This window comes from Nicotiana tabacum, chromosome 3, assembly GCF_000715075.1.
Source record: "Nicotiana tabacum cultivar K326 chromosome 3, ASM71507v2, whole genome shotgun sequence".
In the NCBI taxonomy this organism is placed as follows: Eukaryota; Viridiplantae; Streptophyta; class Magnoliopsida; order Solanales; family Solanaceae; genus Nicotiana; species Nicotiana tabacum.
This window is the reverse complement of record NC_134082.1, coordinates 157,652,728-157,679,364: the sequence shown is the minus strand read 5'-3', so window position 1 is coordinate 157,679,364 and position 26,637 is coordinate 157,652,728.

Below are 26,637 nucleotides of genomic sequence, written 5' to 3'. Positions count from 1 at the left end.
GTGGCATTTATTTTTTTATAATTGTTTGCATTTGTCTGTGCATGTTTATTTGCTAAATTGATAAAATATACAAAAAAATGTCGCATTTGCATTTAGGATTTAGGTTTGTAATTATGAGTAATTAAGTTTGTTTAAAAGAATTAAAATTACAAAATAGGCATTTTTAGCATTTAATGTCCAAATTGTGTGATTTTATTTTATTGATGTTTAATTTTGGGTGATAATTATTATTAGGAATTAATTAGTATTTTAAGATAATTCTGGTTTTTATTATTTAATTTTAATATTTTAGTTTTATTAATAAGTAAAAGAAAAAGAACAAAAAATAGAAAAAGATCGGATTGAGCCTTTTCTTCTATTTTAAACCACAAGCCCAAAGAGTTTTCCCCATAACCCGGTCTATTTCAACCCGGGTCGACCCGATCCGCCCCATAACCCCAAATGAACTAACCTCTCCTATCTTCATTTCATTTTTTTCCTAACCGTAAACCTAAATCCCATCCCCCCCCCCCCACACTCTCTTTCTCTCCATCTTCTCCAAGCTTCCTCACGCCCCCATCCATGGTTGCCCTTGCATCGTCTTCTTCGACACAAGCACACACACACACACAGCTCCACAACCATCCACACTCGTCGACCACCAACAACCCCGCCTCGTCGTCGAAGCCATGAACGACCAACAGCCCCGCTTTGATGAGCTCCAGCCATGGACGACGTGAAGCAGCCCCAACCAGCCCCGTCGCAACACAGTACCATCTTCATCGTCTTCGACCAAATGACCCTACTGTTCACTGCTGCTGCCCGTCGTCCATGGCTGTTGCTGCCCGTCGCTGCTGTTGCTCCGCCACTACTGCTGCCCGTCGCTGTTGCTGCTCCGCCACTGCTGCTACCCGTCGTTGCTGCTACTCCGCCACTGCTGCGTTGCTGCTCCTTCTTCATCCCAGCTCATCCATGAACATCACCCATTCTCCATGGCGGTTGCATGGTTGCTTCTTCAAAACAAGAACGTGATGTTCAGAAGAATTATTGGTTCGAGTTCATCGTCGTTCCGGTCCGGTTAGTTGGTTTAACCAATTCGTGTTTATCGTTTTTTTTATTTTTTTCAGTTTGTTTCATTTTTCTTATTTATTTGTTGTTTAAAAATATTGTTCAGTCCAAATAATTCCAGTTGTTTCTTTGTTGTTCATCATTTAGTTTGAGTTTGTTCATAAAATTTGACTAGGAATTGGTTATAGCTGCTATATTTTAGTTAGAATTGATTAGGTGAATTGGTTATAGCTGACGGGGTAGATTGGTAAATTGCAGTATTTTTAGTGGTAAAATGGTAATTTCAGTAAGATCGGAGGGGTATTTTTGGAATTGAAAATCTGAACAATTATTTATTTTGAGTGCTCTGTCCATTAAGATTAAATAATATTTAAATAATATTAAAATAGTACATGGTGGGGGACAAGACATAATGTAATGGGGGAATAATATAATTGTTTAAGGTAGGCATGGGGGACAAGATATAATGGAGGGAATAATGTATTTGTTTAATGTAGTGGGGGGCAAAACATTAGGTAGTGGGAAGATAAAGGGGGATGGGTAAAAGATAGTGGGATTTAATTTTAAAATACTGAAAATTGGTAATAAATAGGGAGACTTGGACAGAATTTAGGGAGAAGTTTTTTTGGGTTGGATATTGAAGAGAGGGGAATTCCGAAAATATTAAGACTTCCAAATGAAAAAAACATTCTGGAAATTTAAAGAGAGAGTAGTATACACCTGATATACAATCTAAATATTTTGATATACGAATTCACAAATTAAGGGTTAAACATTAACTAGTCTTTCAATCTGAAAAGACTCCCTTTGCTTCTGCCCGTTAATTGTTGTTGGTGTCTCGGAATTTTCGTTTAATTTGTTCCTTGAGTTTGGTTGGTTGTTTGCCACTACTTCACTGGTTTGTTGGATTTTTATCTTGAGTTTTAAAATCTGTCATTGGTTTCTCATTGCTGGTTGTTACTGGTTGATGGGTGTTGTTGTTGTTGTATGCTACTGCATTTCTGTTGATCTTCCTTTTCTTTTGCTTCCAATATCAGGTACACAACTGACACGCTGGTTACTGTAAACTGAAACATGAAGCATGAATATGAAATGAAGAGTTGAAGTTCTGAATTTATCTTAATTATATTCTGAATTTTATTTGTATATATACATTATTTAACTTACTCTAATCAGAATCATGTAGTTGTTTAATATATAGTGGAACATCTTACGGTAGCTTGACAGACGAACTATCTATGTATTGCCTAAAAATAAATAAATGGCGTAGTAACTCTGTCTAGTTAATTCGTTATTGTTGGATGATTATCATGTCTCAAAAAGCATGTTAGCTGATTTAGACTATTTTTAAACATTCAACAGTTAGTTCATTAAACGAATAGATCATTTCGGAACTTGTAGGAATATTGTTTAGCTAAATACTATTGGTTAATTTCAGCATATAAATGGTTTAGGATTAAAATTAGATTGCCAAGTTTTTTTTTAATTTGACAAACTGTGAGCATGCCTAGTATAATGTAACTAGGTAGTAACATGTGAATGAGATGGCCCGGGTCCAGTTTTGTACCATACACGTTGGGTCTGGGCCCGTATTGGCAACGAACTGCCCTGCTTGCATCATTTTCAGATTTTACGAATCATATTCGGAATCCAACTATAACAACTCGTAAGCATGTAAATAAATTAGGACCTTTTCTCTTTCATTTTGTAGAGACAAATTTAATAGAAAAAATGTAGGCACTTTAGGATTATCCTGTTAAAATAAATGAGATGAGCCTCACCCAATCAAACGTATAAGTTGCGGGGCCCTCAATAAAAGGTTAATAATTGTATAGACTTCGGGATCGGTTGTTTAGAAAATTTCACGACCTTACCCAAAAAATAATGATACGCTAGTCGCTTTAGGCGCGCCTTTAACAATTTATTTTCTTAAACTCGGGTGCACATTTATGTGACCCAAATCCAAATCTCAATAGAGTCGAAATATGTCGATAACCACGGGTACATTGTTGTGACGTGGTTCAAGATATATTTTCACGATGTTGCAATTCTCGATAAAAATAATAATAATGATAAAATCGGTTAAAAGTCAAAATTCGCACATATGTTCAACATGTATTATATCAGATAATCAAGCCGAATATAACAGTTGAGCAACCGTGCTAGAACCACGGAACTCGGGAATGCCTAACACCTTCTCCCGGGTTAACAAAATTCCTTATCCGGATTTCTGGTGCGCAAACTGTTAAACAGAGTCATTCTTTTCCTCGATTCGGGATTCAATCGGTGACTTAGGACACCATAAATCTCTCAAGTGGCGACTCTGAAATAAATAAATAAATCTCGTTTCGGTTGTCCTTTAATTGGAAAAAACTCCCTTCCGCGCCCCTTTTGGGCGGCGCGGGCAAAAAAGCAGGTGTGACAGCTCAGGCGACTCTGCTGGGGAATTTACCCAGAACCACCGGTTCAGGGTTAGAAATTCAAGCTTGATAAATTGTTGTATTTTGACTTTATTATCTGATATTCTCATATGATCTGTGCTTAATATGCAAAATGATGCTTTTACTGCTTTGATATTTTGTGAACTGTATATAAACTGTGCTGAAACTCATCTCCTCTATGAGTCTTCTAAATCATAAAGAAGGGTGCACTTCGTGTGACTTCTTTTCTGTTTAGAGTCAATCCCATTTTTAGAACGAGGTTCGGATAAGTTGCAAAGTCGGGTTGAGCTTCTGTATCCCCGGTACGCTGCCCCCCCCCTAGGCTCGAGCCGTCCGCTTGGGTAAGCCAGGTCTAAAACAAACACCTAGTTTCTGAACCTAGAATAACTCAACTTCATGCCGGATCTCTAGTAGGAACGCTTATCTGCATCATGTGCATTTTTGACTTAGGGGACTCAACACAGGGGTTGGGTCCATCTAGGAATAGCAACCTTAAACAGAAAAGACCATCCTGATGCATCCTACTTACGCTCTGTGCATTTATTTGTTTCGAACCCGCATGTTGAACGACTTCTAAATCTAAGGGAATGTTAGAAAATTTTTGAAAAAAAAAATTGAGAAAAAGAGAAAATAGCAAGGGGAGAGTTAAATGATTAATTTTTTAAAAAAAAAAAAACCAGTGTCCAAGTACTGTCGGAACTCTGCTGAAATTTTGAAAAAAGAATATTTTATTTTTAAAAGTTGTTTGTTTACCCAAAAAACAGAAAGTGTGTAGGAAAGAGTCATTTATTTTAGTTTGCTTTGTTTTCAAAAACAAAAAACAAAAAAAAATGAAAAGGAAAAATAGTTTCTTTTGCTATAAAAGAAAAAGGAAAAAATATGTTTGTTTTCAAAAATTAGTTAGTTTATCTGGCGAACTACGCCGGTTTGATTCTCACAGGGGGGTGAGATACGTAGGCAACCCTCATCGGGTCCAACCTCCCCTTTTGTAAAAATAGCAACAACAAAAAAAATGTTTCAAAATTTTAATTTTTGTCATAAATAAGTCGGGTGATGCCACTTTTTGTCAAATATAGCTGAATGTTCCCGAAAGAGACGTCGGAAGGCTGACTTTGCATAAACGGCCATCTTAGGTCATTTTTTTAGTTTTTCGACCTTTTGACCCACACAGCCTTAGAATCTTCGTCCCCGAGGCGCTGAAAGGCCGTGTTTGCAAATATTTGGTTTTCTATTTTTGAAAAGAAAAAAAATAAGAAAAAGAGTCATAAATAAGTCGGTGGTGGTTTTTTTGCCAGAAATAGCCGAATGTTCCCGAAAGAGGTGCCGAAAGGCTGACTTTGCATAAACAACCACTTTTGGGTCATTTTTTTAGATTTTGGCCAATTGACCCACACAGCCTTAAAATCTTTGCCGCCAAGGTGCTGAAAGGCCGGCAAAACCTGGCCTTTTTATTTTAATTTGAAGAGAAAAAAAAGGAGTCAGTGGTCAAGTAAATACCGCTTAGATTTTTAGTCAAAATAAGCCATTCCAGCTTTGGAGATTTATTAAACCGTTCTTTCCGAGATAGCCTTAGAGTATCTTTCAGTTGTCGAAAGGCTATTTTCTTAAAAGAACGGACTAGTTTGTAGTGTCATAAAATAATCCTCCACGGCCTCAAATTCATGTAAAATTTGGAAGGGGCCACGTTTGCAAAAATAACCGTTTGGTTGCATTTGTTAAACAGAGAAAGGAAGTCGGCCGTTCGTTTTTGAGTTTGTAAATCTTTTGATTAGAATATGCGGGTTGTTTGAATTTCGAGTTTGTAGGTCATCTTTAAACCTTTGAAACCCAGTTTGTTTTATTATGAAAATTGAAAATTCCAAAAAAAAAATGTTTCATTGTTGTTACCTTTCATTTAGTCCGAACTACGCAAGGTCTGATTCATGCGGGGACATGATACGTAGGCAATCTACATAATATTCGACCACCGCTAAAAAAAGTGAATAAAAGAAAAGAAAAAAGAGAGAGAGAAAAAGAAAAAAAAGAAAGAGGGAATGGAGGGTTTCCGAAACAATTTAAAAAGGCACAAATAAAACAAGTCGGGAGGATGCATGCGGTAGGAGCAAAAACATGTTAGAAATGGTTAACTGCCTAAGAACATTGCATCCCCCACGTGCAATTGCAATATCTGTTAAAACTCTAACGCTAACAAGTTTGTTGATTGTCCAATTCCAAACAGTTAGTTGTTAAAGCATACTGGCACCATACCATTATCAAACAAGATCAAAAAGGCCTATACCAGGAAGCATGACTGGCTCAGAAAATAGTGTTGAGTCGGAAAAGACGGCACATCAGATGCTGAAGGAGGCGATGGCCAATATGGAAAAATGAGATTGAAAATGAATGAAATGCAGCTAGCCATGGCTAAGGTGCAAAAGGGGCCCGAACCACCTGTCACTCCTACTCCCCCACCGGGACACACGCCGGAATACCCTTCCCCCGGCCCTTCAACAAGCTTCCCAAGCTACCACTACTATCAGGGGAGAGATGCCTATGATCCCCAAGCTCCACCACCCAATCAGAACCCCCCACCACCAAATGTTCCTGTCTTTGTGTCACCTCCCCCAACCACATTACAAAGATCGTCTAGTGAACCACTGTTCCAAGTTCACGACAACCAATATTTTCCTCCTAAACCCACTTTTAAAGCTCCTGAGCCATACACATATACACCCCAATTTGGGATCCCAGAGAAAGCTGAGAAACCGGTTAAGAATATAGAACACGAGGAGGTGATTCGAAAGGTCAAAAGCCTGGAGCAATCCTTCAGGAACATGCACGGGTTAGGCCACCAGGTCAGCGTGGCCTATAAGGATCTATGCCCTTTCCCTAACGTCCAATTGTCAGCAGGGTTCAAGATGCCCAAGTTCGATTTATACGAAGGGCATGGCAATCCTATGGCACATCTACGGGGTTTTTGTAGCAAGATGAGAGGAGTTGGTGGAAAAGACGAGCTGTTGATAGCTTACTTTGGCCAAAGCCTAAGTAGGTCAGCACTGGAGTGGTATACAAGACAAGATCCGAGCAGGTGGTACACTTGGGATAATCTAGCACAGGCTTTCGCAGGACACTTCCAATACAACCTTGAGATAGTCCCTGACCGTCTCACATTGCTAAAGTTTGAGAAGAAGCCCGGGGAGAGCTTCCGGGAATTTGGGTTCCGGTGGAGAGAACAGGCAGCCAGAGTTGATCCTCCAATGAGGGAAAACGAAATGGTGGACTATTTTCTACAAACTCTAGAGCCAACGTACTTTGGTCACTTGGTGACGTCAGTTGGCAAATCCTTCAATAAAGTAGTGAAAATGGGAGTTATGATAGAAGAGGGACTTAAGTCCAATAAGATCCTGAGTTACTCGGCAATCACGGCAACGACTCAGGCCATTCAAAGCGGCACGGGAGGTGCGCTTGGAAAGAAAAAGAGAGAAGAGGTCGCGACAATAGAGGCAGGCAACTGGTCCAAATAGAGAGGTCCTTCCCCTCGCTACCTACCCAGACCCCATTACCCAAACTACCCTCACACTCCAAATTACCCTCCACAACCCTACTACCCGCCACAAGAACCACACTTCTCCGTACACCAATCCCAGACATACACTCAGCCTCCGGCCCGCCCGTAATGGCACGCGCCGTCTCCCCAAAACACATATCCACCTCCACAAAATACATACCCACCTCCACAAAACACCTATCCGCCGCCAAGGGCCTACAAGAACCCTCCAGGGGTAGGTTTCTGGGGAAATCAGGCTTTCAGAAATGAAAGAATATAGAGAACATTCACTGAGTTGGGAGAAACCTATATTGTCGTGTTCCACAAATTAAGGCAGTTAGGCTTGTTGAGTCCTGTTGAGCCCAGATTGCCAAATCCCCTTCCCAAAAATATGGACCACTTGGTAAGCTGTGAGTATTGTTCGGGGGCTCCCGGACATGATACCGAGAAGTGTTGGAAGTTGAAACATGCGGTGTAAAATCTTATTGACACCAACAAGATTGAGGTTCAAACACCAGAGGCACCCAACATCAATCAAAACTCGTTGCCAGTGCACCATGAGACCCACATGATCGAACTAGTGCACGAAGGAGGGAAACCTAAAACACCCTCACAAACGGTAATGATGATTCGTGCCAGTCCAATCGAAAAGTCGACCAGTGGAAAGGTAGTGGTACAGTTAGGAAAGGTAGATGACAAACCAGTTATGGTGATGGGGGAAGGGTCCAGCAAGGCAGATGTGCAGTTTGTGGGACTGAAAGCAAAAAATCAACAATTGAATGGCTACTCCTCTTCCTATCCGAATGGAGTCTTGGTAGTGGGCTCTGATTTTCTTTCTTGTTGTCTGGATTATTCCAGGGTTGTAATCCAGATTTCTTTTTGTGCTCCCCAAAGTGTGAAACCTTGTTATCCCGTATTTTAATAAAGTGAAAGTTTTTTTTCTTCATTCCTTATTTTGTTTTAATTTTTCTTCTTCTTTTTCTCTTCTGAATAGTTCTCTTTATACTGGTTCTAATGACATGGCATGCACGACGGATCTTCAACCTAGTCTAAAAAAATCAATCTGATTTCGAACTTATAGTACAAGATTGTGATGATGAGTCGGAATACAATGAAGATGAAGCCTTCGAAGAAATTAACAGAGAGTTGAGCCAATTTCAAAAAAAAACCAAGCCCAACTCAAATGACATGGAAGCCGTCAATCTAGAGGATGCGGATGATATCAGGGAAACTAAGATAAGCATCCACATTGAACCAAACATCAGGGAAGAACTAATCAAAGCATTTATTGAATTCAAAAACATTTTGCATAGTCATACGATGACATGCCGGGTTTAAGCACCAATCTAGTGGTTCACAAATTGCCCACTGACCCGGCATTTCCTTCTGTCGAGCAAAATTGAGGAAGTTCAAAACCGACATGAGTGTGAAGATTAAGGAAGAAGTAACCAAATAGCTGAATGCTAAGGTTATTTGGGTCGCTCCATATCCTGATTGGTTGGCTAATGTGGTGCCAGGGCCAAAAAAGATGGAAACATCAGGGTATGTGTTGATTATCGCAATCTAAACAAAGCAAGCCCAATGGCTCTTTATGTTTAACAGATATCGAAGGGAAATGCATCGACATGGCTATCAATTCTGACGCAGTTAAGAGATATTATGTATGATTTCTTGTAATTGTAATTGTTGTTTGTTTGTACTTAGCATTTATCGGAGAATGAAGTGACGGAGGCAATTCTTTCTTCTATCCAAACACTTTATCCTTTGTTTCCCCTTTTGAGCCTTATTTATTCTTTCATATTCCTCTTTTTGGAATCAGTAATGAAAATGAAAAAAAAATAATGATATTAAAGACAAAAGAAAAGTCACAAGAAAAAAAACAAAGGAATTGGGAACTATGTTTGACCTGATTCTTCAAAGAAGGATACGTAGGTGTCTCACGGCTCGGTCATAGTGTAACAAAAAAATAAAAATTCACAAGCAAGAAAAACTGGGACAGAAGTTGTGTTTATAATTTTGGGAAAGAAAGTTTGATTCCAAGAGTTGTAATGTTTTACCCATCAAAATTATTTTGAGCTTTTTTTAATACCCCTTTTCCTTTTAGCCATACCCAAAAAACCATATTGATGTCCAAAAAAAGACCTCCCGATCAGTCTCCGAGAAGTGCCAAGTCATGCAAATGGAAGTCGGGAATAACACTCTGATCCCCAGCAGAGAAGAGGATCATGAGCTGGAAATGAATTGATAGCCGAAAGATTCTCCAGCAGAGAGAGTCATATCGGCAGCACTCCAATCCCCATCTGAAAAATAAAATAAAATGAGAGGGTCTTATCGGTGAAACCTTCACATGCACCATAAGGCGACGAAAGATGAGAGAAATAAAACGAGAGAGTCTTATCAGTGAAAACCTTCACAGGCACCATAAGACAACGGGAGTTGAGAGAAACGAGAGAGTCTTATTAGTGAAAACCCCTCGAAGGGCACTAAGAGGCGACAAGACAAGATTGGCGGGAAGGATCCGCATTTGGCAAAGAGTTGAGTGCCTGTTTATCCCCAGCAACATGAGGCCGTCCGAAAGGTTGATTGATACAAATAGACTGGGTTGATTAATCCGGAATGCGCGACATGATCGTTGGGATCAGTTATATCATTTAGATAAGTTCTATTCTTTCCTTTTCCCCAGCATTTGTTCAGAAAGACTTCTTCTTTTTCTATTTTTTGAGATCATCACTTTTTCATTTCTTGGTTTAAAGACTTTACCTCCCCAACAGTTTGTTTTTGAAAAGGATTTTCAGAGCTTACTACCAGTTGCCAAAATGATGCAAAGTAAAATGTGAATAAGACATGCCAAAGATAAGGCGATAAAGCGAAAAGAAGTTGGTCGCAAGACCAAATGATGAATGGGTCTAGATCCCAAGAGGACCAAATATCCAGGGGAAGTTGGAGAAAAACAGGAAAACAATGGTTGAGAAAATTGTGGACCTAATTCCAAGATGTCCCCAACAGATCATCGAGATGTAGGAGCATCCCCGACAGATTTTCGACCAAGTTCCGAGAGGGTCGGACAATACAGAGTGGGTAACGAAGAAAAGGAAAATTCAACCCCAGCAAAATAATCCCCAGCAAGTTTTGATAGCGTAATGAAACACAGAGCGGGGAAGGGAGAAAGGGAAAAACCATCCCCAGCAGGAGTGGCACGACCACTCACCATGTTTTAAAACTAAAAAATTTTCTTTGATTTGAAACAGGAAAAGGAAATCTTATTAATGGCGGAAAAAAACATGCCACAAGGAAAAGCACCAAAACTGGGGCAGAAAATTTTCTGCCATTGTCGAAAATTTTCTCGGAGGAACAAGGAAATCAATTCAAGTTTTAAGAGATAGCAAAATAGCACGATTTTAAGAAAAACAGTCGGAGGTAAGACAATTTCAAGTTTTGAAGATAGGTCTATCCGCCCTCGAATAGGATATTTTGGGTGCGTCCGCTCTCGAATAGGATATTTTGGGTGCGTCCGCTCTCGAATAGGATATTTTGGGTTTGTCCGCCCTCGAATAGGATATTTTGGGTTCGTCCGCCCTCGAATAGGATATTTTGGGTTCGTCCGCCCTCGAATAGGATATTTTGGGTTCGTCCGCCCTCGGATAGGATATTTTGGGTTCGTCCGCCCTCGAATAGGATATTTTGGGTTCATCCGCCCTCGAATAGGATATTTTGGGTTCATCCGCCCTCGAATAGGATATTTTGGGTTCATCCGCCCTCGAATAGGATATTTTGGGTTCATCCGCCCTCGAATAGGATATTTTGGGTTCATCCGCCCTCGAATAGGATATTTTGGGTTCATCCGCCCTCGAATAGGATATTTTGGGTTCATCCGCCCTCGAATAGGATATTTTGGGTTCATCCGCCCTCGAATAGGATATTTTGGGTTCATCCGCCCTCGAATAGGATATTTTGGGTTCATCCGCCCTCGAATAGGATATTTTGGGTTCATCCGCCCTCGAATAGGATATTTTAGGTTCATCCGCCCTCGAATAGGATATAATGGGTTCATCCGCCCTCGAATAGGATATTTTGGGTTCATCCGCCCTCGAATAGGATATAATGGGTTCATCCGCCCTCGAATAGGATATTTTGGGTTCATCCGCCCTCGAATAGGATATTTTGGGTTCATCCGCCCTCGAATAGGATATTTTGGGTTCCATCCGCCCTCGAATAGGATATTTTGGGTTCGTTCGCCCTCGAATAGGATATTTTGGGTTCGTCCGCCCTCGAATAGGATATTTTGGGTTCATCCGCCCTCGAATAGGATATTTTGGGTTCATCCGCCCTCGAATAGGATATGATGGATCTATCCGCCCTCGAATAGGATATGATTGGTCTATCCGGCCTCGAATAAGATATAATGGGTCTATCCGCCCTCGAATAGGATATGATGGGTCTATCCGCCCTCGAATCATTGCCAAATGATTTATTTTTCAAAGTTGCTGAAGAAGTCAGGAGCCCGCTTGGAGAATAGAGGCTGAATTATTGTTAAGTTGTTGTTGAAGTCAGGTGCCCGCCTGTAGAACGGAGGTTGTTATATTTTTAAGTTGAAGAATTCAGGATCCCGCGTGAAGAATAGAGGTTGTGTCATCTTTCAGAAGTCAGTAATGAGAAGGGTTACAACAAAAAATCCCCAGCATAACAAGTTTTAGTGAAGGGAGCAGTATCCCCAGCAGACCGAACAAAATGATGACACTTGTAAAAGCAAAAGGACAGTGTCATCCCTAGCAATTTTCGAAAGAAAGGCACTTAAGGAAACACAAGCCGACAAGAAAGCAAAGCAACCAGAGCGCGTGGAAGCTAGATAAGATTTTGTAATTCATAGACTATAGTTTAGTCTAGCTTCTTGTTTTCTTTTAGCATGATGTAATAAGGTGGTCGGCAAGCAGTAATAACAACATACAGTAGCAGTAACATTGCAGTTCCATGGTAGTCCCAGCTACCAAAACTTCCCGAACTACATTAACCTGATTCCCTTCTAGCCAGGGATATGTAGGAAACCTTTGAAGCAAAGGTTCGGTTAAATCTTTTTCAAAAAATGTTTCACACAGAGTACTCAGATGGGCAAAAATTGCTCACTTTATCTTTGCACGAAAACTCTTCGTGTTTTCGGACAAAGAGGGGCAGCTGTAAGCACGTGATTTTTGCCCTATATGAGAATTACTCCCAAAAATTCAGAAAAAAACAATTTTCCTTTTGTGTGCAATTTTGAGGATTTTTGTGGTATTTTTTTTTGATAATTGTTTGCATTTGTCTGTGCATGTTTATTTGCTAAATTGATAAAAAAATACAAAAATATGTCGCATTTGCATTTAGGATTTAGGTTTCCAATTATGAGTAATTAAGTTTGTTTTAAAGAATGAAAATTACAAAAATAGGCATCTTTTGAATTTTTAGCATTTAATGTTCAAATTGTGTGATTTTATTTAATTGATGTTTAATTTTGGGTGATAATTATTATTAGGAGTTAATTAGTATTTTAAGATAATTTTGGTTTTTATAATTTAATTTTAATATTTTAGTTTTATTAATAAGTAAAAGAAAAAAGAACAAAAAATAGAAGAAGACCGGATTGGGCCTTTTCTTCAATTTTAAACCACAAGCCCAAAGAGTTTTCCCCATGACCCGGTCTATTTCAACTCAGGTCGACCCGGTCCGCCCCATAACCCTAAATGAACTAACCCCTCCTATCTTCATTTCATTTTTTTCCTAACCCTAAACCTAAACCCATCCCCCCCTCTCTTTCTCTCCATCTTCTCCAAGCTTCCTCACGCCCTCATCCATGGTTGCCCTTGCATCGTCTTCTTCGACACAAGCACACACACACACAGCTCCACAACCATCCACACTCGTCGACCATCAACAACCCCACCTCGTCGTCGAAGCCATGAACGACCAACAGCCCCGCTTTGACGAGCTCTAGCCATGGACGACGTGAAGAAGCCCCAACCAGCCCTGTCGCAACACAACACCACCCCGCTACTTCATCTTCATCGTCTTCGACCAAACAACCCTACTGTTCACTGCTGCTGCCCGTCGTCTATGGCTGCTGCTGCCCGTCGCTGCTGCTACTCCGCCATTGCTGCTGCCCGACACTGCTGCTGCTCCGCCACTGCTACTGCCTGTCGCTGCTGCTGCTCCGCCAAGCCAGCCCGTCGCTGCTGCTACTCCGCCACTGCTGCTGCCCGTCGCTGCTGCTGCTCCGCCACTGCTACATTGCTGCTCCTTCTTCATCCCAGCTCATCCATGAACATCACCCATTCTCCATGGCTGCTACATGGTTGCTTCTTCAGAACAAGAACGTGATGTTCAGAAGAATTATTGGTTCGAGTTCATCGTCGTTCCGGTCCGGTTAGTTGGTTTAACCAATTCGTGTTTATCATTTTTTTATTTTTTCAGTTTGTTTCATTTTTCTTGTTTATTTTTTAGGTAGAAATTGTTAGTTTAATTATAATGTTATTAGATTTAAGTTGAAGTTCAATTAATTAATTTAAAAGGATTTAGTTTTAATAAAGAAGAGTGTTAGTTTAAATCGTTTGAATCCGTCATCTTTGTTGTTTAATATAGATTTAATTCATACTTATTTTTTGTTTGAAGTTCGTTTTTAATCCAGTGATTTAATGTGAGCTTATGTTTTGGTTTTTAATTTTTTGATTTAGTTTGAATCATTCATCTTTGTTGTAATGTTATTGGATTTAATTTGAAGATCAATTGATTATTGAGTTTAGTGATTTGAATCTGTTTAGTTGTTCTGTTTAAGTTTAATTTGAATTTAAGCTCAATGATTTGAATATACTTGTTTGTTATTGTTGTTGAAGTCTGAAAGTAGATTTGTTGTTTAAAATTATTGTTCAGTCAAAATAATTCCAGTTGTTTCTTGTTGTTCATCATTAGTTTGAGTTTGTTAATAAAATTTGATTAGGAATTGGTTATAGCTGCTATATTTTGGTTAGAATTGATTAGGTGAATTGGTTATAGCTGACGGGGTAGATTGGTAAATTGCAGTATTTTCAGGGGTAAAATGGTAATTTCAGTAAGGTCGGAGGGGTATTTTTGGAATTGAAAATCTGAACAATTATTTATTTTGAGTGCTCTGTCCATTAAGATTAAATAATATTTAAATAATATTAAAATAGTACATGGTAGGGGACAAGACATAATGTAGTGGGGGAATAATATAATTATTTGAGGTAGGCATGGGGGAGATATAATGGAGGGGATAATGTATTTGTTTAATGTAGTGGGGGATAAAATATTAGGTAGTGGGAAGATAAAGGGGGATGGGTAGAAGATAGTGGGATTTAATTTTAAAATGCTGAAAGTTGGTAATAAATAGGGAGACTTGGATAGAATTTAGGGAGAAGTTATTTTGGGCTAGATATTGAAGAGAGGGGAATTCCGAAAATATTAAGACTTCCAAATAAAAAAAACATTCTGGAAATTTAAAGAGAGAGTAGTATACACCTGATATACAATCTAAATATTCTGATATACGGATTCAGAAATTAACGGTTAAACATTAACTAGTCTTTCAATCTGAAAAGACTCCCTTTGCTTCTGCCCGTTAATTGTTGTTGGTGTCTCGAGATTTTCATTTGATTTGTTCCTTGAGTTTGGTTGGTTGTTTGCCACTACTTCACTGGTTTGCTGGATTTTTATTTTGATTTTAAAATCTGACACTGGTTTCTCATTGCTGGTTGTTACTGGTTGCTTGATGTTGTTGTTGTTGTATGCTACTGCATTTCTGCTGATCTTCCTTTTCTTTTGCTTCCAATATCAGGTACACAACTGACACGCTGGTTACTGTAAACTGAAACATGAAGCATGTATATGAAATGAATAGTTGAAGTTCTGAATTTATCTTAATTATATTCTGAATTTTATTTGTATATATACATTATTTAACTTACTCTAATCATAATCATTTAGCTGTTTAATATATATAGTGGAACATCTGACGGTAGCTTGACGGACGAACTATCTATGTATTGCCTAAAAATAAATAAATGGCGTAGTAACTTTGTCTAGTTAATTCATTATTGTTGGATGATTATCATGTCTCGAAAAGCATGTTAGCTGATTTAGACTATTTTTAAACATTCAACAGTTAGTTCATTAAACGAATAGATCATTTCGGAACTTGTAGGAATATTTTTTAGCTAAATACTATTAGTTAATTTCAGCATGTAAATGGTTTAGGATTAAAATTAGATTGCCAAGTTTTTTTTTAATTTGACAAACTGTGAGCATGCCTAGTATAATGTAACTAGGTAGTAACATGTGAATGAGATGGCCCGGGTCCAGTTTGTACCATACACATTGGGTCTTAGCCTGCATTGGCAACGGACTACCCTGCTTGCATCATTTTCAGATTTTACGAATCATATTCGGAATCCAACTATAACAACTCGTAAGCATGTAAATAAATTATGACCTTTTCTCTTTCATTCTGTAGAGACAAATTTAATAGAAAAAATGTAGGCACTTTAGGATTATCCTGTTAAAATAAATGAGATGAGCCTCACCCAATAAAACGTATAAGTTGTGGGGACCTCAATAAAAGGTTAATAATTGTATAGACTTCAGGATCGGTCGTTTAGCAAATTTCACGACCTTACCAAAAAATAATGATATGCTAGTCACTTTAGACGCGCCTTTAACAATTTATTTTCTTAAACTCGAGTGCACATTTATGTGACCCAAATCCAAATCTCAATAGAGTCGAAATATGTCGATAACCACGGGTACATTGATGTGACGTGGTTCGAGATATATTTTCACGATGTTGCAATTCTCGATAAAAATAATAATAATGATAAAAGCGGTTAAAAGTCAAAATTCGCACATATGTTCAACATGTATTATATCAAATAATCAAGCCGAATATAATAGTTGAGCGACCGTGCTAGAACCACAGAACTCGGGAATGCCTAACACCTTCTCCCGGGTTAACAGAATTCCTTATCCGGATTTCTGGTGCGCAGACTGTTAAACAGAGTCATTCTTTTCCTCGATTCGGGATTCAATCGGTGACTTGGGACACCATAAATCTCCCAAGTGGCGACTCTGAAATAAATAAATAAATCTCGTTTCGATTGTCCTTTAATTGGAAAAAACTCCCTTCTGCGCCCTTTTTGGGCGGCGCGGGCGAAAAAGCAGGTGTGACAGATATTCCCCGCAGCATGTCCCTCCTCCCATCTTTAATTGTTTATTTCTATTTTATTTTTCGATGTATATGATATAACTGCACATGTTTATTTGGTAGTCTGGTCCTAGCCTCGTCACTACTTCGCCGGGGTTAGGCCAGGCACTTACCAGCACATGGGGTCAGTTGTGCTGATACTACTCTGCACTATGTGCAGATCCCGGAGCTGCAGCTTTTAGACTGTAGCTTTGGGTGGCTGCCTTCAGTCCAGTTAGAGATTCCGAGGTAGTCATGCAGACGTCTGCAGGCCCCGACATTCTCTTCTATCTTTATATTCTATTTTCATTTACTTCAGAGACAGATTGTATCTTTCTTTCATACCTTGTTTGTAGTAATTCTAGACTATCTGTGAAGCGTGACACCAGTTCTGGGTAGATTTTGTTTTAGATGATGTTTTGGATATTTATTCAAATGTTTTATCTTTTCTACCGTTTGTTTAAAAATTTCGTTGTTTATAAGCTATTGTTCCTAAATCTTAAAGGATTTAAAATTGGAAAAAGATAATTTATTCACACTGTTGGCTTGCCTAGATTTCATTAGCAGGCGTCATCACGACTCGCGAGGGTGGAAAATCCAGGTCGTGACATTACAACATGACTCTTTTACTACTACTTGAACTCTTATTTGGTATGTTTTATCTTTCAAAAAATTATTTCTTTTTTGACATTCCAATTTCTAAAACTTTATATATATATATATAGTCACGACCCTAACCCCGAACCTGGTCGTGATGGCACCTCTCGTGAAGAAAAGGCCAGCCAATTCAACCCAACTCAACTTTTAAAGCAGTTAATCAACATAAAAATAATCTAAACATGATTTAAACAATACTAAATAGCGGAAATATCAATAACAATGCGGAAAGTCCAACCCGACACAGCCCTAACCGGGGTGTCACAAGTCACGAGCATCTCTAAACCATAATGCTAGTCTGCTAAAGTCCTAAACTACTACAAGTGTTTGAAATGAAACAAAAATGATAGAGAAGTAGAGACACGGGGCTGCGGACGTCAATAGCTACCTCGTAGTCTCTGAAAAACCGCCTAGAACTAGAGGAATCAACACTCAGGAGCGGTACCTGCTATGCCTGAATCTGCACAAACGGTGTAGGTAGTAATGTGAGTACTCCGATCCAGTGAGTAATAAATACAAATAATGACTGAAAGTAAGAAAACACGTAAAATACAAGGCATTCTATACCGAAGCAATAAAATCACTTAAAATCAGTAAATCAGTGAAGAATCAAGTAAAATCCCTTTTTCAGCAAGTAAACAAGTAATTAACCGGTAAATAACAAGTAAAAGTTTGCGCCTCGGGCACAGTATCAACAAAACCCGCCCCTCAGGCAACATTTCAGAACAATACCAGCCCCTCGGGCTCAATCTCACATCACAATGGGTACCCGCACTCACTGGGGGTGTACAAACTCGGGGAGGGGCCCCTTATGGCCCAAGCGCAATATCAAGCCATCTCGTGGCATCAAATCTAGGCCCTCGGCCTCATATCAATCAAGCCACCTCGTGGCATATATATCTCAGGCCCTCAGCCTCATAAACAATATCAACAAGCCACCTCGTGGCATACATATCTCAGGCCCTTGGCCTCAAATCAGTATCAGTGTTGCCCCACAACTAGGCCATCGGCCTTACCCAGTCTAAAATACTCACAAGCCCCTCGGGCTTTAGTAAAATAGTATTTCTCAGCCCAAAACATCATTTAAAATATCATTTAAGTCTCAAAACTGAGTAAAAATGGCTGAGTAGTAAAACAGTGGAAAATAACATGACTGAGTTCATTTAGTCAGTCAAAACAGTGAGGAAATAGTAATAAAAATCCCCGAAGGGTCCAAATAGTTGGCACGAAGCCCAAATATGGCGTTCAGCCCAAGTAATGATGATAACAAATAAGTTTCAGTCAAATACGCGATAAAATCATCAACCGGGATGGACCACGTCACAATCCCCAATAGTATACGACCACACGCTCGTCATCAAACGTGTGTCTCACATCAATATAGCACTATGATGTGCAATCTGGGGTTTCAAACCCTCAGAGCATCATTTACAATTATTACAAATCTCAATCCGAGCAAAATCTCTAATTCGTGACGCCTTTGTCCTCGAATCGGCCTCCATGCACGTTAAATCTATCCAAAATCAGAACGAATACATCACAATATGCTAAGGGAACAAAGCCCAAGCGAAAACAATCAAATTACCACAAAATTCCAGAAATTGATCAAACCTGACCCCCGGGCCCACATCTCGTAATTTGACAAAAATCACAAAACTAGAATCCTTATACTCTCACGAGTCTAACCATACAAAAATTATCCAATTCTGATATCATTTGGTCCTTCAAATCATCATTTTACATTTTTGAAGGATTTCACATCTTCCCAAATTCCATCTCAAATCACGAATTAAATGATGAATTCAATGATAGATTCATGTACTCTAGCCAAATCTGAGTTAGAATCACTTACCCCGATGAATTTCTTGAAAAACCTTCGAAAAATCACCAAAATCCGAGCTCTCTAGGTAAACCGAATCATCGGAACTCACTTCCGAGCCTTCTAACACATAAGTCAACATCTGGTTGACTTTTCCAACTTAAGCCTTCTTAAAAGAGACTAAGTGTCTCAAACTTCACCAAACTCATTCCGGACTCGATTCGACCAACCCGATACCACAAAAACACAGATAACAAAGCATAAAAAAGCTGAAATGGGGGAAACAGAGCGGTAACTCATGAGGCGACTGGCCGGGTCGTCACATCCTCCCCAACTTAAACAAACGTTCGTCCTCGAACGAGTCAAGAAACATACCCGAAGCCTCAAATAGGTGAGGATATATGCTCCGCATCTCCCGCTCAGTGTCCCAGGTAGCCTCCTCCATGGGCCGACCTCTCCACTGCACTTTCACTGAAGCTATAACCTTTGACCTCAACTTTCGAACCTGACGACCCAAAATAGCTACTAGCTCCACATCAAAGGTCAAATCATCATCCAACTGAACCGTTCTGAAGTCCAAAACATGAGACGGATCTTCGATATACTTCCGGAGCATAGAAACATGAAATACAAGATGCACACTCGACTAGCTGGGTGGCAAAGCAAGCTCATAAGCCACCTCCCCAATCCTCCGAAGCACCTCAAAAGGCCCAATGAACTGAGGACTCAATTTACCTTTCTTCCCAAATCTCATAACACCCTTCATGGGTGAAACCTTCAACAGAACCTTCTTGCCAACCATGTAGGACACATCTCAAACCTTCCTATCAGCATAACTCTTTTGCCTCGACTGCGCTGTACAAAGCCTCTCCTGAATCACCTTCACCTTCTCCAAAGCATCTTGTACCAAATCAGTCCCCAATAGCTTGACCTCACCAGGCTCGAACCAACCAATTGGATATCTGCACCGCCTCCCATACAGAGCCTCATATGGAGCCATCTGAATACTCGACTGGTAGTTGTTGTTATAAGCAAATTCTGCAAGCGGTAGGAGCTCATCCCATGACCCTCCGAAATAAATAACACAAGCACGCAATATGTCCTCCAATATCTGAATAGTACGCTCGGACTGCCCATCCGTCTGAGGATGAAAAACTATGCTCGACTCAACCTGAGTACCCAACTCTCTCTACACGGCTCTCCAAAACTGCAAAGTAAACTGAGTACCTCTATCTGAAATGATGGAAACCAGAATACCATGCAAATGAACAATCTCCTGTATATAAATCCCTGCCAACCACGCTGAAGAATAGGTAGTACACACAGGAATGAAGTGCGCGAACTTGGTCAACCGATCCACAATTACCCAAATAGCATCGAACTTCCTCAAATTCCGTGGAAGTCCAACAACAAAGTTCATAGTGATTCTCCCCCACTTCCACTCAGGAATATCCATCTGTTGTAGCAAGCCACCCGGTTTCTGATGCTCATATTTCACCTGCTGACAATTGAGATACCGAGCTACAAATCCCACAATATCTTTCTTCATTCTTCTCCACCAATAGTGTTGCTTCAAATCCTGATACATCTTCGCGGCACTTGGATGAATCGAATACCGCGAGCTATGGGCCTCCTCCAGAATCAACTCCCGAAGCCCATCCACATTGGGCACACAAATCTGACCCTGCATCCTCAACACCCTATCATCACCGATGGTCACATCTCTAGCATCATCATGCTGAACTCTGTCCTTAAGGACAAGCAAATGCGGATCATCATTACTGGCGCTCTCTGATGCGATCATATAATGAAGACCGAGAAACCACACACGCCAATACCCGACTGGGCTCTGAAATGTCTAATCTCACAAACTGATTAGCCAAGGCATGAACATCAACTACAAGAGGTCTCTCCCCAACTGGAATACATGCCAAACTCCCTATACTCACTACCTTTCGACTCAAATCATCGGCCACCACATTGGCCTTTCCTAGATGGTACAATATAGTGATATCATAATCCTTAAGCAACTCCAACCATCTCCGCTGCCTCAAATTAAGATCCTTTTGCTTGAACAAATGCTGAAGACTGTGATGATCAGTGAACACCTCACAAGATACGCCATACAGGTAACGCCTCCAAATCTTCAATGTGTGAACTATGGCAGCCAACTCCAAATCAAGAACGGGGTAGTTCTTCTCATGGGGCTTCAACTGACGAGAAGCATATGCTATAACTCTACCGTCCTGCATCAACACACAACCAATCCCAACTCTCGAAGCATCACAATACACGGTATATGAACCTGAAGCTAATGGCAAAACCAACACTGGAGTTGTGGTCAAAGCTATCTTGAGCTTTTGAACGCTCACCTCACACTCGTCTGACCATACAAATGTAGCATCCTTCTAAGTCAACTTGGTTATGGGCGATGCGATAGATGAGAATCCCTGAACAAACCGGTGATAATAGTATGCCAAACCAAGAAAACTGCGAATCTATATGACTGAGGACAGTCTGGGCCAACTCTGAATCGCATCTATCTTCTTCGGATCAACCTGAATACCATCACTGGACAACATGTGCCCCAAGAAAGCCACTGAACCAAGCCAAAACTCATACTTGGATAATTTTGCATAAAGCTTCTCCTCCCTCAATCTCTGCAATACAACTCTCAAATGCTCCGCGTGCTCCTCCTGACTACGAGAATACACCAGAATATCATCAATGAAGACTATGACGAATGAATCGAGATACGTCCGTAACACGTCGTTCATCAAATGCATGAACGTTGTTGGGGCATTGGTTAGCCGAAAAGACATTACCAAGAACTCATAATGACCATATCGGGTCCTGAAAACCGTCTTAAGAATATTTGAGTCCCTGATCTTCAACTGGTGATAACCTGAACGGAGATCAATCTTGGAGAACACTCTCGCTCCCTGAAGTTGGTCAAATAAATCATCAATGCGAGGCAAAGGATACTTGTTCTTAATTGTTACCTTGTTCAATTGCCTATAATCAATGCATGTTCTCATTGTGCCATCCTTCTTCACAAACAGAACCGGTGCACCCCAAGGTGACACACTAGGCCGAGTGCACCCCTTATCTAGGAGTTCCTAAAGCTGATCCTTCAATTCCTTCAACTCTGTTGGTGCCATACGATACGGAGGAATAGAGATGGGTTGCGTGCCAGGCACCAGGTCAATACCAAAATCAACATCCCTGTCCGGCGGCATGCCCAGCAGGTCTGCAGGAAACACATCGGGAAAATCCCTCACAACTGGGACAAAATCAATACTGGGAGTCTCAGCTCCAACATCCCTCACAAAAGCTAGGTATGAAAGACAACCCTTCCCTGACATACGCTGGGCTCTCAAGAAAGAGATCACTCTACTAGGAACGTAATCAGTCACACCTCACCACTCAATCTATAGCACACCCGGCATAGCCAATGTGACGGTCTTAGCATGACAGTGCAGAATAGCATGACACGGAGATAACCATTCCATGCCCAAAATGACATCAAAATCTACCATGCTCAATAGTAATGGATCCACTCGTGTCTCTAGACCCCCAATAGTCACGACACATGACTGGTACACACGATTTACAACAACAGTATCGCCCACCAGGGTAGATACATGAATAGGTAAAGCAAGAAACTCATGGGGCGTACCTAAATAACGAGCAAAATATGATGACACATAAGAAAAGGTGGAACCGGGATCAAATAATATAGAGGCATCTCGGTGGCAAACTGAAACAATACCTGTGATAACAGCATCTGAAACAATAGCATTGGGTCTGCCTGGGAGTGCATAGAAATGGTCCTGACCGTCCCCTGATCGACCTCCCCCTCTGGGGCAACCCCTGGCTGACTGACCTCTATCCCTAGCCGACTGAGCTAGTGGTAGTGAAGAAACTGGCACTGAAGCCGAAGACTGACCCCTCTGCTAGGACGAACCAGCAACACGATGAGGACACTGCCTCCATATGTGGCCTATCACACTCATAACAACTCCCAAGTGCTGGAGAAGGGGACTGAAGGGAACCCCTCGCACTGGAGTGACTAGTAGATGCGCTCGGCATAGAATAACCCTGAGCCGATGGGGCACGATATGAACTCTGAGCTGGGAGGGCGCTGAGTAATGACTGGCCCTGCTGAGATCCATGATGACCATGACCTGAAGATGCCCCACGATAACCTGGGTGGGCAAACTGAATAGACCTGAATGAACGGCATCTACCATGCTGAAACTGGCCCCTCGAAGGAGCACCACCATAACTGCCCGATCCTCGAGGCCTCTTGGCCTTCCTCTCCTCTCGATCTTGACGGCAAACAGCCTCAATCTCCCGGGCGATATCAACAACCTCCTCGAAGGTAGCACCCATCACTCTCTCTCTGGTCATAAAAATACGGAGTTGATAAGTAAGACCATCAACAAACCTCCTAATCCTCTCTCGATCTATCGGAACCATCCAGATACCATGATGAGCCAACTCAGAAAACCTCCACTCATATTGTGAAACAGTCATATCCCCCTATCGCAACCACTCAAACTGTCTATGCAGCTCCTCTCTGCATGACTGCGGTACATACTTCTCCAGGAAGAGAATGGAGAACTGCTGCCAAGTAAGGGGCGCTACACCAACAGGCCTACACCCCTCGTAGGCCTTCCACCAAATGAAGGCAGCCCCCGAGAACTGAAAGGTGGTAAATGCCACACCACTAGACTCAAGAATCCCTACTGTATGAAGCATCCGCTGGCACTTATCCAAGAAACCCTGGGCATCATCGCCCTCTGCTCCGCTAAAAGTCGGAGGCTGGAGTCTACCAAACCTCTCAAGTCGACGCTGCTCATCATCCGGCATAACTGGTACTACAAACTCCTAAGTTGGTGCAACCGACTGGGCTGGAGGTGCCCCCGGCGTCTAAAGTCCCTGCACTAACTGCTCAGGTGTGCGAGCAGCGGGGGTCTGATTGCCTCCTCCGGCCTGTGAAGTAGCTACTGCTGTAGTGGCTAAAACTGCCTGAGCCAGACCAGTGCAAACTGATAAGATCTGTGCCAAGGCCTCCTGAAGACCTGGAATCACGATGGGCACAGCTGGTGCCTGAACTGGTCCTGCTGGAGCATCCATAGCTGGAGCCTGATCCTGAGCAAGGGAGGTTGGTGCGTCTATAGGTGCTGCCCTTGCTGCTCTGCCTCTGCCATGACCACGACCGCGTCCACCACCTCTGGTGGCCTCCGCTAGTGGCATTGGTGGTCGTCCCACCCTATCCTGTAGCTCGTATCCTCACCATCTGTGAGAGAATAGAATAATGCAAGTTCAGTACTCGGATCAACAAGTTCGCACGATAAGAATTTCAAGAATTTGAAGTTTTTCCTAAAGGTTATGTAGCCCCTCGAGGATAAATACAGACGTCTCCGTACCGATCCACGAGACTCTACTAAATCGGCTCATGACTCATGAGACCTATGTAACCTAGGCTCTCATACCAACTTGTCACGACCTAACCCCAAATCCGGTTGTGATGGTGCCTCTCGTGAAGACAAGGCCAGCCAGTTCAACCCAACTCAACTTTTAAAGCATTTAATCAACATAAAAATAATCTAAACATGATTTAAATAATACTAAATAGTGGAAATATTGATAACAATGCGGAAAGTCCAACCCAACACAGCCCTAACCAGGGTGTCACAAGTCATGAGCATCTCTAAATCATAATACTAGTCTACTAAAGTCCTAAACTACTACAAGTGTTTGAAAGGAAACAGAAATGATGAGAAGTAGAGACACGGGGCTGCGCACGTCAACAGCTACCTCGTAGTCTCCGAAAAACCTCCTGGAACTAGAGGAATCAGCACTCAGGAGCGGTACCTGCTACGCCTGAATCTGCACACACGGTGCAGGAAGTAATGTGAGTACTCCGGCCTAGTGAGTAATAAATATAAATAATGACTGAAAGTAAGAAAATACGTAAAACACAAGGCATTCTATACCGAACCAATAAAATCACTTAAAATCAGTAAATCAGTGAAGAATCAAGTAAAATCCCTTTTTCAGCAGGTAAATAAGTAATTAACCGGTAAATAACAAGTAAAGGTTTGCCCATCGGGCACAGTATCAATAAAACCTGCCCCTTGGGCAACATTTTAGAACAGTACCAGCCCCTCGGGCTCAATCTCACATCACAATGGGTACCCACGCTCACTAGGGGTGTACAGACTCGGGGAGGGGCCCCTTACGGCTCAATTGCATTATCAAGCCATCTCGTGGCATCAAATCTAGGCCCTCGGCCTCATATCAATCAAGCTACCTCGTGGTGTATATATCTGAGGCCCTCGGCCTCATAAACAATATCAATAAGCCACCTCGTGGCATACATATCTCAGGCCCTCGGCCTCAAATCAGTATCAGTGTTTCCTCACAACTAGGCCCTCGGCCTTACTCAGTCAAAAATACTCACAAGCCCCTCAGGCATTAATAAAACAGTATTTCTCAGCCCAAAACATCATTTAAAATATCATTTAAGTCTCAAAATGGAGTAAAAATGGCTGAGTAGTAAAACAGTGGAAAATAACATGACTGAGTTCAATTAGTACGTCAAAACAGTGAGGAAATAGTAATAAAAATCTCCGAAGGGTCCAAATAGTTGGCATGATGCCCAAATATGGCGTTCAACCCAAATAATGATGATAGCAAATAAGTTTCAGTCAAATACGCGGTAAAATCATCAACCGGGATGGACCAAGTCACAATCCCCAATAATATATGACCACACGTTCGTCATCAAACGTATGTCTCACATCAATATAGCACTACGATGTGCAATCCGGGGTTTTAAACCCTCGGAGCATCATTTACAATCATTACTCACCTCGAACCGGCTAAATCTCTAACTCGTGATGCCTTTGCCCTCGAATCGGCCTCCACGCGCATCGAATCTATCCAAAATTAGAACGAATATGTCACAATATGCTAAGGGAACAAAGCCTAAGTGAAAACAATCGAATTGCCACAAAATTTCAGAAATTGGTCAAACCCGACCCCCGGGCCCACATCTCGGAATTTGACAAAATTCACAAAACTAGAATCCTTATATTCTCACGAGTCTAACCATACAAAAATTATCCAATTCCGATACCATTTGGTCCTTCAAATCATCATTTTACATTTTTGAAAGATTTCACAATTTTCTTCCCAAAATCCATCCCAAATCACAAATTAAAGGATGAATTCAATGATAGACTCATGTATTCTAGCCAAATCCGAGTTAGAATCACTTACCCCGATGAATTTCTTGAAAAACCTTCGAAAAATCGCCAAAATTCGAGCTCTCTAGGTCAAAATATCAAATAAAATCCAAAACCTCATATTTATAGAGTACCCCACAGATTTCCACCTCTGCGGACCGCACAAAATCAATCGCGGTCCGCACAAAACCAGTGCGGTCCGCACAAAAATGACCGCAGCCTCACAGGCTTTCCTCTGCAGTGACAGGCTTTAGTATTTTGTTCATCACTTTCGGTACAGACGTCCAAATTGCAATATCTTTACCTTTCTGAAAACTAGACACGAAGGGATACAATCTTTGTTTTTGAATCATATCAAAATTCCTTGTATATCAAAACATATGAGCTTCCGAAGTAGGACCAGTGAAATGTTCCCCACCGCGGCCGTACTGCATTTTGTGCGGTCCGCACAGCACCCACCGCGGCCGCACCTCATTTTGTGCGGTCTGCACAACACATACCGCGGCCGCACTTCTTTTTGTGTGGACCGCGCGGGTGGGTTCTGAGGCCTGCAACTCTTCTGGACCTGCTACAGCTATGATTTTCAGCCTAAAACATCCCGGAACCTACCCGGAACTTCCGCACTTCAAACCAATTTTCCAACTTAAGCCTTCTTAAAAGAGATT